Consider the following 13,876-nt stretch of genomic DNA (forward strand, 5'->3'; position numbering starts at 1 on the left):
AATGCTAGGATGGCTGAAAGAATGTCCTGTAAAGAGCAGAAATTTAAGAACTGGCCTCCATAGAAGGGAGGCAATATAGCAGCGTGGCTGAGTAGGCAGGCTCTGGAGTCAGACCCAAGTTCAAATTCATTCTGGTTATTTCTGGCTGTGTGACCTTGGAGAGCCTCCCTAAAGCTTTGACTTCCTCAACTGTAAGATGGACAACTGTCAAATAGCACCAGTGTCAATGGACTGGACGAGCTGACCGATGTGATTGCATGTGGTAGGTGCTCAACAGTTGTTAGTGGCTATTCCCGCTGTTGGCCCTGGCCAGGTGAAGGATGTGCCATTAGAAAGGGGAAGTTCGAGAAGACAGAGGGGTGGGGCTGTTTTCCCTGGTGAGGCATCAGGGCCTGATGCTGAACAAAACCTTGTGTTTGGTGCCACCGACTGTCATCTCTTGTTTAGGCTCGAATGCGGAAATGTTTCCACAGACATAGACTAGTTCCGCAAAACTGGCAACGAATTTCAAAGGGTTTGGGGGTGCAGTGGAAATACCTAGGCCTTGAGCTCAGGGTGCGAGCCACAGAAGGGAGCCATCCCCCTGACCCACCACAGCACTAGACCCCTGCGTCTGTCTTTCTTAACTTGAAGCCCCTGTGGATAGAGTTGGCTGTGCCTCCATCCGCCCTTGGATGGGAAGCCCAATTTGTCACTTTCATTTCTATGTCCCCAGTCGTCCTATGCACTGTGCCTCATCCTAAGCAGGCATTCAAAGTGCTTGTTGAAGGAACCACTTTGTGTCCTAGTTACAGCCCTAGCCTCCACCAGATGCTCAAGGATTGCCCTGATTTCGCAAGGAGTGCCTACTTGGGGAAATTGAGGCATGCTTCTAGGTGAGGCTCCTCTCCATTCCCTGTCTCTGCAATAAGACACATGTACCTTCAGCAGTGGGGAAGTGGCTTAGTCTACTGAAGCTGTAAATGAGGATTTTGTCTTTATTTTTAACGCCTGCTCCGGTTCTGGCAAAGAACCTTCCTCGGGCTGGGGTGGGGGGAGGACTGAGCTCCTGACACTGCCTCTTTGTCACAGGGGGGCTGCACAGTGCCTCTCCCTGATGATATCTTCTCAGCTGTTTGCAAAACAGCCAGAGAGGAGGTGAAGCCCTAAGCCAGGCAGCCTGGCTGTCTCTTTAAATGCCGGGGTCTGTGTGAGAGAGGGAGGGGCCGGCTCTGGAGTGCGTGAAATTCCTGGGCTCCCCGGCAGTCTCAGGCTCCGAGCTCAGCCCTACACATCTCCTCTTGCATGCAACTCCCCGAGAGGGAGAGGCGAGCGTGTCCTCCCCTCTCTGGCAGCCGCCAGCATCTCAAGCCACCGCGGACCTGCTTTTCACACCTCTGACACCCCCCTCCCTTCTTCCCCGCCACTCCCTCCCAGAGAGAGAGAGAAAAGAAAAAGGAGACAGAAAGATTCTGGAATTTGAACCTTCCCAAAGAGGAAACATACCCAGCAAAGTCAGTTGACTAAACATCAAACAAACAAACAGATCCCAAATCTTCTGTTCAACTGGAAAGGTAAGGTTTGGGGGGAAAAGGAAGGCAGGCAGGGTTTTGAAACAACTCAAGGTTCTTGTTCGTTCTGGGAAGAGGTTGCTCCTGAGAGGGTAGAAGTTTTCAGTTGGGAGCGACCAACCTAGATTTTTTTTTTTTTTTTGGATGCTGGATCCGAGAGCCTCGGCTGACCATGGGAATGGCTTTTCAACTGGCTTTCTCCTCTTTCAGTTTCTCCTGAAAGTTGAGTCCTTTTGCTCCAGATGTTGGAAAAAGTCAGAGAATGTTTTAGATTTTTAAATTTTTTGGAGTCTTTCTCCTATTTGCTTAGATTGTTAGTCTGAAATGATGTATCCCCAACACTTCATTTTGGGCAGGTAGTTTTTTTGGCATTTTGTAGCTACTTTCCCTCTAATTATTATTATTTTTTTCTTGGGAGAAGGCTGGCTCAAAAGCGAAAGAGAAGGGACACTCTGAGGATCATAAGACAAAATTGAATTGAGACGGGATTTCCCTAGCTGTTGAGGAATTAAGGGGTGTGTGTGTATGTGTGTTATGTGTGTGTGTGTGTGTGTGTAAGATTTTTTTTTTTTTTTTTTTTTTTTTTTTTTTTTTTTTAGAAAGGGTGTGAGGAGATGTTTCTTGAGTCTGAAGATTCAGGTTGGACTCCTGTTATCTTGTGAAGGTGGGCATAATCAGAAGGTGAAAAGGGAGAGTGTGTGTATGTGTGTGTGTCTGCGCGCGCGTGTGCGCTCCTGTTTGGATCTGTTACAAGGAAATCTTCTTCTTCTGCCTTCCATTTGTTTATATTAATGATTTAGTAGCAGGCTTGCCTGAAAACTTCCACTCTGTGTAAGCACTGTGGGTTTTGCAAGCTCTCAGTGACCTTAAAGGCTGATTCGATGTATTTTTTTTTTCAAGGCATTGTGTTGTACCCAGAGTTTTGGCTCTTTCCCTCTCTCTTTTTTAACCATGAAACTTAACTGCTTTAGAAACATCATCCTGATGACAAGGGAAAAATAATCTGTCCTCCCCTCACCCCCCATCCCTTCCTAGGCCAGTGATGTAATACCAACCTATGGGCTCGGCTGCTTTGCAGGTGACTTATCCTGTGATTACTTGTTAAAAAAATAAATTTCTTCCACCCTCCATTAAATGCCTTCTCTTTTGATTTGGATGTAGAAATACCATCATGCAGTGAGAAAATTATATTTTTGCTAACTCTTACTGGGTTTAGTTAAGGTAGGATTCTTTTCCCCTGATCATTATTTAAAAAAATTTTTTTTTAAATGCAAAGGTCAGAGATCATTGAGAGCTAGGCTAGGATGGAGCAAGACACAGACCACCTAGGAGAAGTGGGAGAGCAGGAGCTGTCCTCTCCCCGCTTCCTCCGGTCATTCCCGCTTGGGGAGATAGTTTCCTTTTACCAGACCAATCCACCTCAATATTCTTAATTCTTTCTCTGCCCGGGGTCCTGTGGATGGCTCTGGGAGCAAGAGGGGCACTTCTTGTCACACCTGGAGGACAGTGTAGTTTCAGGGGTCAGATGACCGTTTGCCTTTGTGATGAAGGTTCCAATGGAAATTTGAACTCCCAGCGCACTGGGTGACTCTGTGCCCGGGATAGTCTATCTGGGGGCACCTGGAGGTTAGGTCTGGCGAACCCGAAGAACTAGCCCTTTATGACTTTGCTGTTCTGGGGTAGAGCCTCCTTCATCGTTCAAGGGCTTCTGCATCGCCTTTCGAGTTAAAATGGTCCCGCTGGTTATGATGGGCAAGTTTACCTAAGGGCTACTGGGTACGTGGCGGAGGGATGGAGGGGAGAGAGACATAGCAAGGCTGGAATTTTTTTTTTTTAATCATCTAGCTTAATCTGCCTATGTGATATTGGGGCAAACGATATTTCAGACGGGTGCTGGTTGTGCAGAGATATTTCTATTGTTTGATTTTTTTTTTTTTTGTTGGGGAGTGGAGAGCAAGGGCTCTTGGCCCATTTTCTGCAGCCTGGGGTTCATCCTGAGAGCCAGTCTTCCTTCTGGAAGAGGGGGAAAAGGCTGGACGCTGGAAGTTCGCTATTAAAGTGAGCAACAGGGCTGGGTTAATTTTTTTCTTTTTAAACAACCGGACTGTGCGAATACCCTTTTCTGGAGCTTTCCGGCCCTTTCTAGTGAAATAATGATTTTTAAAAAATTGCTTCTTAAGATGAAGGGGCCAGAAATCAAAGGGATTCTAGATTTTTTAGAGACAACTACCTCTTTGCTTCTCTGGTAGCTCCCTGTTATTAATTATTGGGGGTTGTACGGGGGTCTGGCCTCCGTTTTGGTTAATTTCTTTTTAATGCTGCGTTTCTACTGAATATGTTGATGATTTGCTGCTTATATAAGGGAAAGAATGTATTGAGGTGGATTGATGCTTGGGGTTTTGAGATCGGCTACTGAGATTGGGTGGCGATTGGTGTATTTGTCGATGTGCATGGTAGGAAGGTCTTTTCTTTTGGGTGGTGGGGGACAAGGGGACGGTTGGGAAATGGTAGATGAGATGCTACAGCGAATGGGGATATGAGGGGAGACGGAGGTGAGGTCGGAAGTCACCGGTTTGCAGAATTTCTGTCTTGCATCCCCCTTTCTCTCGCTCCTTGGGAAAAAAAAATCCATTATCTCTAAAAACACATTATTCTTCAATTGGCCTTTTAGAGAGAAAAAGAGAGGGAGGGGAGGGGTTAATTTGGTAAGGGGGCTTGGTTGTAATTAGCCCACTGCTGCAAAACTGAGATAGAGAAATCCACCCGCACCAGCTTTGGGGGCACAGAGAGGCAGCGGGAGATGGGGGACAGGTTGTCAGTCTTAGATGAACAGTGGAGCAGTGGGCTTGGCGTTTGGGTATTGTGTGCGTTCGTGTCTCAAGTGCTCGTGCAGTGTTTTCCACCCCACCACCAATTCCCCCCTTTATCCTCCCCCAATTCGGCCATGCTCTTGCCTTCTATTGCCATGCATGGCTCTCCCCTACCCCATATGCCCCCCTCCCCCCTTTCCTCTAGCCCTTTCCATCTCCATGAGAAAATTCAGATTCTGATGGCTCTGCGGCTCTTTTTTCTTTCCTTTCCTTTCCTTTTTTTTTTTTTTTTTTGCAACACAACAGTGGTGCGATGGCCTTTCCTACATGCCACACGGATGCAGCCTTCTGATAGGAGGGCTAAGTCGGCACATCTACACACGCACTTGCACACGCTCTTGCACACACACACACTCAGACGGACACAGGCGACCAAGGACTTGATTTCGTTTGGTTTCATTCCCCTCTGTCGCTCTCCCCGCCCCTACCTCCACCATGGCTCCTTTCCACCCATCTTCATACGGGCAATGCAGTAACGCTATCCACGTCTTCTCCCCACACCGCTCTCTTCTTTCTCCTCGCCATTATTCTTTCCCGAAAGCTGTGGTGTGTCGCAGTTCATGGGATTAGCATGTTGGAGAGTCTTTGGGGGAGGGGACTTCTTGAGAAGGGATTGGAGTGGGGGTAGATGACATTAATGATTTCTTTCCCTTTTTTTTTTTTTTTTTGCCAAATAAGCATCCAGTGATAATGATCCAATTTAACCATCCGTGTAATATGTTTGCGGCACGTTGGAGGAAGGTTATGGGGAAAGCAGAGTCTGGACTGGGTTACCTCTGGGGAGATTTGCTGCCTGGACGGTAGAGACAGACAGCACCCCCACACCCACCCATACGTATGCTCTCTCACGCCAACACACACAGCTCTGCTCAGTGGGCTGTGTCAAGCCAGAGGGCACTGCAGAATGTCCCAGAGTTGTCGTCGTTCCTTGCGAGGACGGAATGATGTCTTTGTCCTACCCAGCTCTCGCTCTGATGTCCGATGGTGTCTGGTCTTGAAATTCTTGGTGGCCTTTGTGTTGCCTTTTGGGAGGGGGCTGGCGGGGTGTTTGTGTTTTGCCAAGCCCCGGTATGCCTCCTGTTGGACCACATGGGAGCGTCAACACCATGTGTGCGGGTCACGCAGGAGGCTGCCTGTCTGTCTGTGTCGCCGGAGTGTGATTGTTGGCTGTGGCCGTGCGCGGGGCTCTGGAGAGGTGCGGGGGTGCCAGGGAGGGGGAGCTGACTTCCCTTGGGGATGGGAGGGCAAAAAAGCAGGGGTGTGGAGTGTTCAGGGTAGCTGAGAAGAGGGTGGTGGTGGGGGGGAGAAACTGCTCGGGTCTCCAGGGAAAGCTGGCGCGAGGTCCCCGTGTCCCCAAGCTAGCCTGTGGGCGGGGGTGCTGGTGGCTGACTGGTGGGCGGTACAGACTGAAGGGGGAGAGGTGGGCGAAATTGAGGGTTTCCCTGCCACCTCCGGAGCCGTCCTCCCGGCGCCTGCCCGCCTTGGGCAGCTGGGCCCTGGTGGAGGCCACAGCCCCCAGGATCCGAGATGGCCCTGGGAAAGCAGCCGGCCCCAGGGCTCCCGGGCTCCAGGCTGGGCTGCCCTAACTACCAGACGCCATTTTCCGTCTCCTTTGGCTAAAGGTGTGTCCCTCTTTATGTAATTATAAATGAAACTGGCAAACATTTTGCCTGAAAGAAAAAAAAAATCCCCAGAGCAAAATGCTGATTGTCCTCCGTTTCTGATGTCCCTCCCCCTTCCCGGGGCTGACCTTGAGGAGTTAGGGAGAAAGGGTTACGTCATTGCTAGAGAAAGGGGAGAAATAGGGAGCAGGATGCCTCAGGGGCAAATTTTTGTGCCAAACACTGAGAAGGGAGTATTCTTGGGATCCCCACTCCCTTCTCCTTACATGACCCTTATGTGTGGATGGGAGACGTGTAAAAGTACAAGTGTCCCTTCCAAAGCTTGCCTCCTAGAAATGCACCTGCCTGGTAGGTTAGTTAGTCTGCCTGTGATGGTCAGGCCTGGTCTCCCCCAAGCACACACCTGCAGGCAGAAATGGCTGAGCCACAGTTCTGACCCTTGAGGTCCAGCCCTGGCTGCTCTGCAGTTGACTAAGTGAGGCCCTGTGGCTGGGCCAGTCACAGGTGGCAGTACTGGGCTCCAGTGGGGGCTCTGCATGGGACCAGCTCCCAGCCTCTTTCTCCAGGTCCCTGTGCAAATGATACCTACTCAGAGAGGACTATCTTGACCAGCTTTCTGAAATAGCCCTTTGACCCCACCACTGGCCACTTTCCAGCCCATTAGCTTGCCTTTAATTCTAATCAGCTAATCGCTACCTAATACTGTATTATATATTGAAGTGTTAAGGTGATCTTGTCTCCTCTAGAATGCAAACTCCGGGTGCTCGGGGACTTTGTTTTTGTTCATTGCCTTCTTCTTGGTGCCTAGGACACTTCCAGCTGCATAGTAGGTACTCAACAAATATTTGTCGATTGGAGGAAAGAATCTTATGGGTTTGGTATTGGCGTTCTCTTTTCTTCTCTAGCACCTTGGATCTTTCTTCTGGGAAAGTTGAACTTTGCCTCTGGCTGTCTTATCCCTCCATGCAAGTCCCAGATCTGCTGGAGGGATTGGAAAATGTGAAACTTTCTGATTGAGAAAGGTCTCCATGCCTGACTCAGAGGGACTCTTCCTCCTTCATGATCCCTGTAATATTAGTCATCATAGTCATCATCATCAAAATGGTGGTATAGCTGCCATTTTTGAGGATCTTAATATATATACCAAGTTCTGCACCAAGATTTTTTTTGGTTTGTATTTTTTTGGCGTCTTTTTTTTTTTTTTTTTTTGGTAAACATTCATTATCTCATTTAATTCTCCAAACAGCAGGATGCAGTATATTCTTATTATTTGCCTTGAAACAGAGGAGATTGAGGCTTAGACTTACACAAAGTAAACTAGTAAACTGGCAGATCAAAGTTTGAACTTAGGTCTGTCTTATTCCAGAGTCCAAGTTCATGACCCTTATGTGTTACCTGTTAGAGGTAAATGGGAGATGAGCCATCATCTCTTTCAGTGCCCTCAAATACAGATGAGAAAACTGAGGTGTAGAGAGATTAAGTGGCTTTTCCAAATTCATATGCCAAATCTGATCCAGAGACAAAGCTGGAATCCAGGTTTCTTGGTGCCCAGATAGTGCTCCTTCCACACCATCATACATACTTTTTCAAAGGGTATCGTGCTACTGGCTACCTGAGGGGCCCTCTTAGTTCTTCTCCTTCCTCTATCAGAGGGGCAGGTCTTGGTGAGGGGGTTGGGGGGAGCTGTGCCTTTAAAGAGGGCTGACTTGACTCTTGCAGAGTAGAGGGAGACTGGAGGACGACTGGTGGCCTACACTACCAGGTCACTGGAGTCCTTGAGCGCTGGTCAAAGTTATCCTCTGAATGTGCTGGAGGAAGAGACCACAGTGGCATGCTCCAGGTTTTCAATCCCATGCCCCTTAAGGTTGCTCTCAGGATGTAGTAGCGGCTCCATTCAGAATTCCAAGCAGCTGGTCTCTGGATCCTGACAACCTACGAAACTTGTGTGTTTCTCCTAGACTGGCTTGGCCCTGGTTTCTCAAGAAAAGGAGGCATGGGCTCAGATATTAGCCTCAATGTGTTTCATTTCTGTGTCCAGAGGCTGGCTAGGGAGCATGATGTCATGAAATGTGGGTGAAGGGCCCCTGTCAAGTTCTGCTGCTCCACCCCTAGGGTTGGCCTTAACCTTGAATTAGAGAGGGGTTAGACATCCTAGCCAGGTGTGTGTGTATATGTGTGTATGTGTGTGTGTTGTTGGGGTGAGGGCAGTGGGATAACGGAGGCCAGAGTGCAGTGGATTCTGAGAACCAGGGAAGACTTACCCTGTGCCTGGACCTTGAGACAGGGCATAAAGCTGTTTCTGTGTGACCTTGAGATGGGGTGACCAAATGCCCTGGTTTGCAGAGACAGTTCCCATCTAGGCCTTTGTCCTAGTGTAATTATTAACTTTCAAAAGTGTCCTGGTTTGGATGATAAAATATATAATCATCTTTCTTTGAGATGGCGCCACCCACTTTCTGTTAATGGGTAGAAAGAGGAAAGGGGAATGCAGCGGGGGAAATCCAGTTTTAGGAGGAAGGTGACTGAAAGTAGAGCCTTTTGCTAGAGATACTTCCACTGTCCCCATTTTTAAAGGTTGAAGACCTGAATCTTTTGACTAGTTTTACGATCAACATCACCACTACTACTAACCTTATTAGTCTTGCAACACTACTACTAGCCAACATTTGAGTCTTACTGTGTACCAGATATTATGCTAAGCCCCTGACATGCATTATCTCCCTTAGTCTTCCCACAACCCTATGAGATAGGTGCTATTGTCATTTCTGTATTACAACCTCCCGCCCAAGGCCTAAAAAGGTTAAGTAATATGTCTAAGGTCATGCAGGTAGGAATGGCGAGGTCATGATTTAAACTCAGTGAGCCTGGCTCTGAAGCCTCTGGTTCTTAAATCCTGTGTCATACCCCCTCTGTGGGCCTGTACTCCAGATCCCAAAGTCTGGGAACCTGATTCTGAGAGCTGACCCACTTGCCAGGCATTCTGACTCAACTCTGGGACATGCTGAAGATGTTGCTGCCAGTCAGAGGCACTTTAGGGTTAGGGCAGGGACACTGCTGGCCATGCAATGGCACTGCTGGTTGTCTTTATGATGGCACTTGGAAACTCTGTTCCTCGTGGTGTCTGTTACCTTCTTCCTTGCTTCAAGCATCTTGTCAGAAAAAAGAGTTTAGGTTGTTTGGGATGGTGGTGGGTTGGCAGAAGGCAGAGAACTTGCAATGTGTTTACCTCTGCTTTATTCTGTGGCCCTGATCCTTGATGAGCCTGCACTCTCATGGCTCCTGCAGTAGGGCCTGGACCTCAGTGGGAGAATCTGGTGAATGGACTGTCCTCTAGCACCTGCTATTCACAAAGCATGGTGTCTGCTTGGTATTTCCTTTAGACAGGTAGTGTTCTCATTTGCCTGACAAGGAAATGGGGTTAAATAGCTTGTCTAAGATCAGACAGTGAAGAAGTAACAGACCTTGCATCTGACTCTAGGATTCATGCTGTTTCTGAGAACTTGTACTGGAGGAGAGGGGGCAGGAGTTATAGAAGATCTAAAATGGGGACTAGAGGAGGGGAGGTCTTCAAATCAGCTCTTGAGGCTGAGGGCTGGTTGGAGCATCTGGGGCTCATCATCTTAGTCAGCCAGGGCAAGATAGCTGCTGACCCCTAAGCTAGATGAGTGTGGTTCTGGTCTGGAGAGCAGGCGGGGAGATGGGCTCATCCACAGCTTCTTAGGTGGAGGCTGGGGACATCTTTCCCACATGGAATAGTGATATGTGTACTGACACCAAATCCTACCTTTCCCTCCTGCATCAATGTCATCAGGTTAAGGGTAAGAAGGGATGGGTGGGTTTACGCCTAGATCCAGGGAGGGAAATACACAGAGGGAAGAGTATGGATTCCCTAGACTGGAGGACTCCACAGCCAAAGGAAGAGCTTTTTCTTGGTTGAGTGGGAGGGAAGAGAAGAGCATTTTTCTGACTGAGGGGATGGTCTGAAGCCCCCAAGCTGAGCTGCATTAGCTTCATTGCAGTCCCATTGAAGACTGTGTTTATTTTTCCAATAATGTGTTAATTAAACATCGATTTCCGGATGGAGGAAAGGGAATTGGATTGCTAGAGCTAAATGGAGTGAGGAGGATGGGGAGCTGGTAAGAGGGGCCCCAAGCTGGAGTCAGCATTCTTGCAGCATTGCCCCAGGGGGTGGGGGTAGAGGGGAGCTGGGGCTGCCTCTTGTTCTGGTTCCAGATTTGGAATTGCCATCTCCCCATGAGCCTTCAGGAGGCATCTTTTCTACCCACTGGCTGCCAGAGCAGATGGAGAGTGCTCTTTGCTGAACCTCAATTCAAGGAAGAGAAATGACTATTCCCCATCTTCACCGGCCTCTCTGCTTTGTTGAACTCCCTTGTGCCCAGCCTCATGTTAGCATTCTTTTGATAAATGTGGGGTTAGTGCTTTTATACCACCACTTTGGAAACTGAGTCTCAGACAAGTTAAATGGCGAATTCAAGAGCAAAGAACTGGCAAAGTACGGCAAGGAAGGGGGCCCTGGAGGAGTAGGAAGTACCTGAGGTTGGCAGAACAGCTGCCAAGGGTCCAAGCTCCTGTAAAGTAAAAAAAAAAAAAAAAAAAAAAAATAGTGAAGCATCTGATAGGCAACAAGCAGGACCCTTTGATACCTTATCGTTGATTCAGACGTATTGAACTAACTATGTGCCTGCAGCCACATTAAGTGCCTTGCCCATAGGTTGTGAGGCTACAGTGACCAAGTGTCAGGGAATATTATTCCCATTTTACAGACAGGGAAAGTGGGGCTTGGAGAGATGAACTTGCCTGAGGTTGCAGAGTTGGTGAATGGTGCTGAGATAAAAGTTGAAGTTACTTTAGTAAAGAAGACTCTGGGAACCTTTATAGTTGTGCTCCATTGTCTTGTATATACTGATACACTCAGCAAATCACCTATAAGTTCTAGGAGGTAAACACATGGGGCTTTTAGGATGGATGCTCTGACCAGACCATGTGCCTCAGAAATATCCGAGGTCTTGCCAGGTGACCCCCACTGTCCCTTCCTTTCTTGGCTGTAGCAGCTTAGGCCGAGTGTCTGGTTGGGTGGAGGCTGGTCTGGGGTGTTTGTGGTGCTTGAAGCCTGCATGGTGGTGAGCTGGGAGGTGGGGGGTTAAGTTAGAGCAGCAGTTCTCAAACTTTGCTGCATATTGGATTCACAATATTAAATCCCAAACCTATGTTGCACCTCATATGGATTAAATTAGAATATTTAGGGGTAAGACCCTGGCATCAGTATATTTTAAAGATGCCTGGGTGATTCCATCAGGCTTGCAAAACAGTGGTTCAGAATGTCTCTGCTGCAAAGCAGGTGTTGGCAGGCTAGGCCAGCATCTGTTTCCAGAGTTATGTTGCAATTGAGAAAGTAATTGGTTGTACCTACCCAGGACCCAGTGGGGGCAGTGCTTATTGTGATCAGTTTGCTTCTCTTTAGAGTAGCATCTTTCAGACTTTGGTATGCATCAAAATGTCTTGGGAGCTCTTACAAAATGCGTATTCTCAGGCCCACTGCACATCTGAGTTAGGTCTGGGGTGGGGCCCAGGAATCTACATTGAAAGCAAGTACTTTCTGTGGCCGGGTGAAGTTGTGACATACAGGGCCAGCCTCAGAACTCCTTTTATTCCATTCCAGAACTTTGTGAGACCCTCTTTATTTGGAGGGCAAAAAGGTAAGGACAGGGTCTGCTGTGGTTACCTATTGCTCTGTGAGATTTGGCCTTTTTTGCCTAGGACCAGGTGTCCACTACTGACATGGGAAGGCCTATGCAGAGCTGTGTTTAGTGCCCTGTGTGCAGGAGCCCTGAGGGAGGAGAGGATGATCCCAACCTGGAAATTCGGCAGGCTCCCTTCTCAGGTTTAAAAAAATCAGAGTAAATCTCTGCACAACTTGAGTGTTTGGAAGTCTGTCAGCAGCAACCATCCTGAGCCTTCCCCAGGGATCAGTGAAACAGCTTCTCTGGGGCTCATTTTAAACTTTTCTTCCAAAGCTGTCAAAAAATAGAGAATAGTCAGAGACTCTCAGAGCTGGAAGGGACCTTGGTGATCATCTATGCCAGCGCTAATATTCTGTTCATCTATTCATGCATTTATTCATCCAAGAGATATTTATTAAACACCTACTGTATCCAGGCACTGTACCAGGTGCTGGGAATACAGCCACAGTCAAGAGAGATTACTTGGTTGTTCCCTGATGGAGCTTACACTTGGGTGGAGAGGTAAGTATCAAACACCACCAAGAAATATATAATTATTAATTATGATGAATGCTCTGAAGGAAACATACAGGAGGGCTCTGAGAATTATGGAGCCCTAATGTAGAATGAGGGCATAGAGGAAATGTTGATTGAGTGGGTGATAGAGATGATTCCACCAGGGTCCACAGGCCCGTTTATTCTGGGTCAGGGAAAACCCGGGGGAAGGGTGAGCACAGGATATCTCTGGGGGCATAGTTGCCCCTCTGTCTCATGAGTAGTCTCTGCTTTTCTTCCCTTTGGCAAGAGCCACCAGGCCAGCCTTCTAGGTCTGTTGGCCCATAAGTCCATAGGGAACATTTACCCTCTGACCCTGTCTCCCCACCTTCCAGCCCCACCTGTTACTAATTAGTGAGATGCTGGTCACCTGATATTCCCTCCCACCTCCTCCTGGTGCCTCCCTAAACAATTGCTGTCTCCTTCCCTGTGCTCACCTGCTATCTCCTCCGCCCTTAAGTTGTGGGGTCCTCTGGCCACCCTGAGAAGATATGAGTGGAGGTAGGAAGAGGTATAGGGACTCAGGTCATGGACTTGGTCTGGCGTCAGGAGGGAGAGGCCGGAAGATGTGCACAGAGAAAGGAGATGTGTTCATAAGGCGCTGGTAAAATATTAAATTCCTGAAAAGTTTACCAGGACATGGGAGTTCATTTCTTTGACCTCCTTTCTGACCTGACCTACAGGTGAGTAAAGCTGTGCATGTAGGGATCCCTGGGTGGTGCAGCGGTTTGGCGCCTGCCTTTGCCCCAGGGCGCTATCCTGGAGACCCGGGATCGAATCCCACGTCGGGCTCCCGGTGCATGGAGCCTGCTTCTCTCTCTGCCTCTCTCTCTCTCTCTCTCTGTGACTATCATAAATAAATAAAAATTAAAAAAATATCTTAAAAAAAAAGCTGTGCATGTAGATGAGCACCCCATGAGATGGAGGCCATTTTGCACCCTGCTCTGTGCCTCTTCCAGGGTTGACAAGGTGGTTCTGGCAAGGGGGACATCAGAAGTGGGCAGTCTAGCTTCTTGTCTGCTTTTCTCCAGGTCTTAGAGTGGTGGGGGCTGCCTCAGTACTGGGCTCTAACTCTGATGAGGCTAACACTTGAAGGCCACTCCCCAGATTCCTGGAATCAAGACAGAAAAGAGAAAGCAGGGAAGCTTTCTCTGAGAAGGGGCGGGATGTGTGGGAGGTAAGGAGGTTGGCCAGTGTGTGGGTTGTGGAGTTTGGATGACAGTCGCACTTTCTTTTTTCATATATGTGTGGTTATTTTTTTTTTTTTACAGTCAACTTCTTATAAAAGTGACTTAATTATTTTCTTATTACAGAATAACATATGTTTGTTATAGAACATTTAGAAAATACCAAAAACAAAAATAAAAAATCACCTGTAAGTCACCCCTACAAAATTAACTAGTGGGAAAATTTTTGATATCTGTCTTTCCAGCTTAATTTCTAAGCATCTACAATCCAGGGTGTGCTATTTTGTTTTTGAAGAAATTCATTCGCTCATTTAACAAGCACTAATTGAGCACCCACTCTGTGCCAGGCAC

At 48.0% G+C, this 13,876-nt stretch overlaps 1 protein-coding gene across 23 annotated transcripts in view; it reads left to right on the forward strand.

The window, feature by feature from the left end:
• The first annotated feature begins 1,254 nt into the window (after positions 1–1,254).
• Positions 1,255–13,876, forward strand: part of NRXN3 (neurexin 3) — a 1,532,396-nt gene continuing 1,519,774 nt past the window's right edge. For all 23 annotated transcript variants that reach the window (XR_005363605.1, XR_005363606.1, XM_038545444.1 and 20 more), the window contains exon 1: positions 1,255–1,553. The gene's annotated coding sequence lies outside the window, so the exon portion shown is untranslated. The remainder of the gene's footprint in view (positions 1,554–13,876) is intronic.

The sequence above is a fragment of the Canis lupus genome, chromosome 8, assembly GCF_011100685.1.
Source record: "Canis lupus familiaris isolate Mischka breed German Shepherd chromosome 8, alternate assembly UU_Cfam_GSD_1.0, whole genome shotgun sequence".
Classification (NCBI taxonomy): domain Eukaryota; kingdom Metazoa; phylum Chordata; class Mammalia; order Carnivora; family Canidae; genus Canis; species Canis lupus.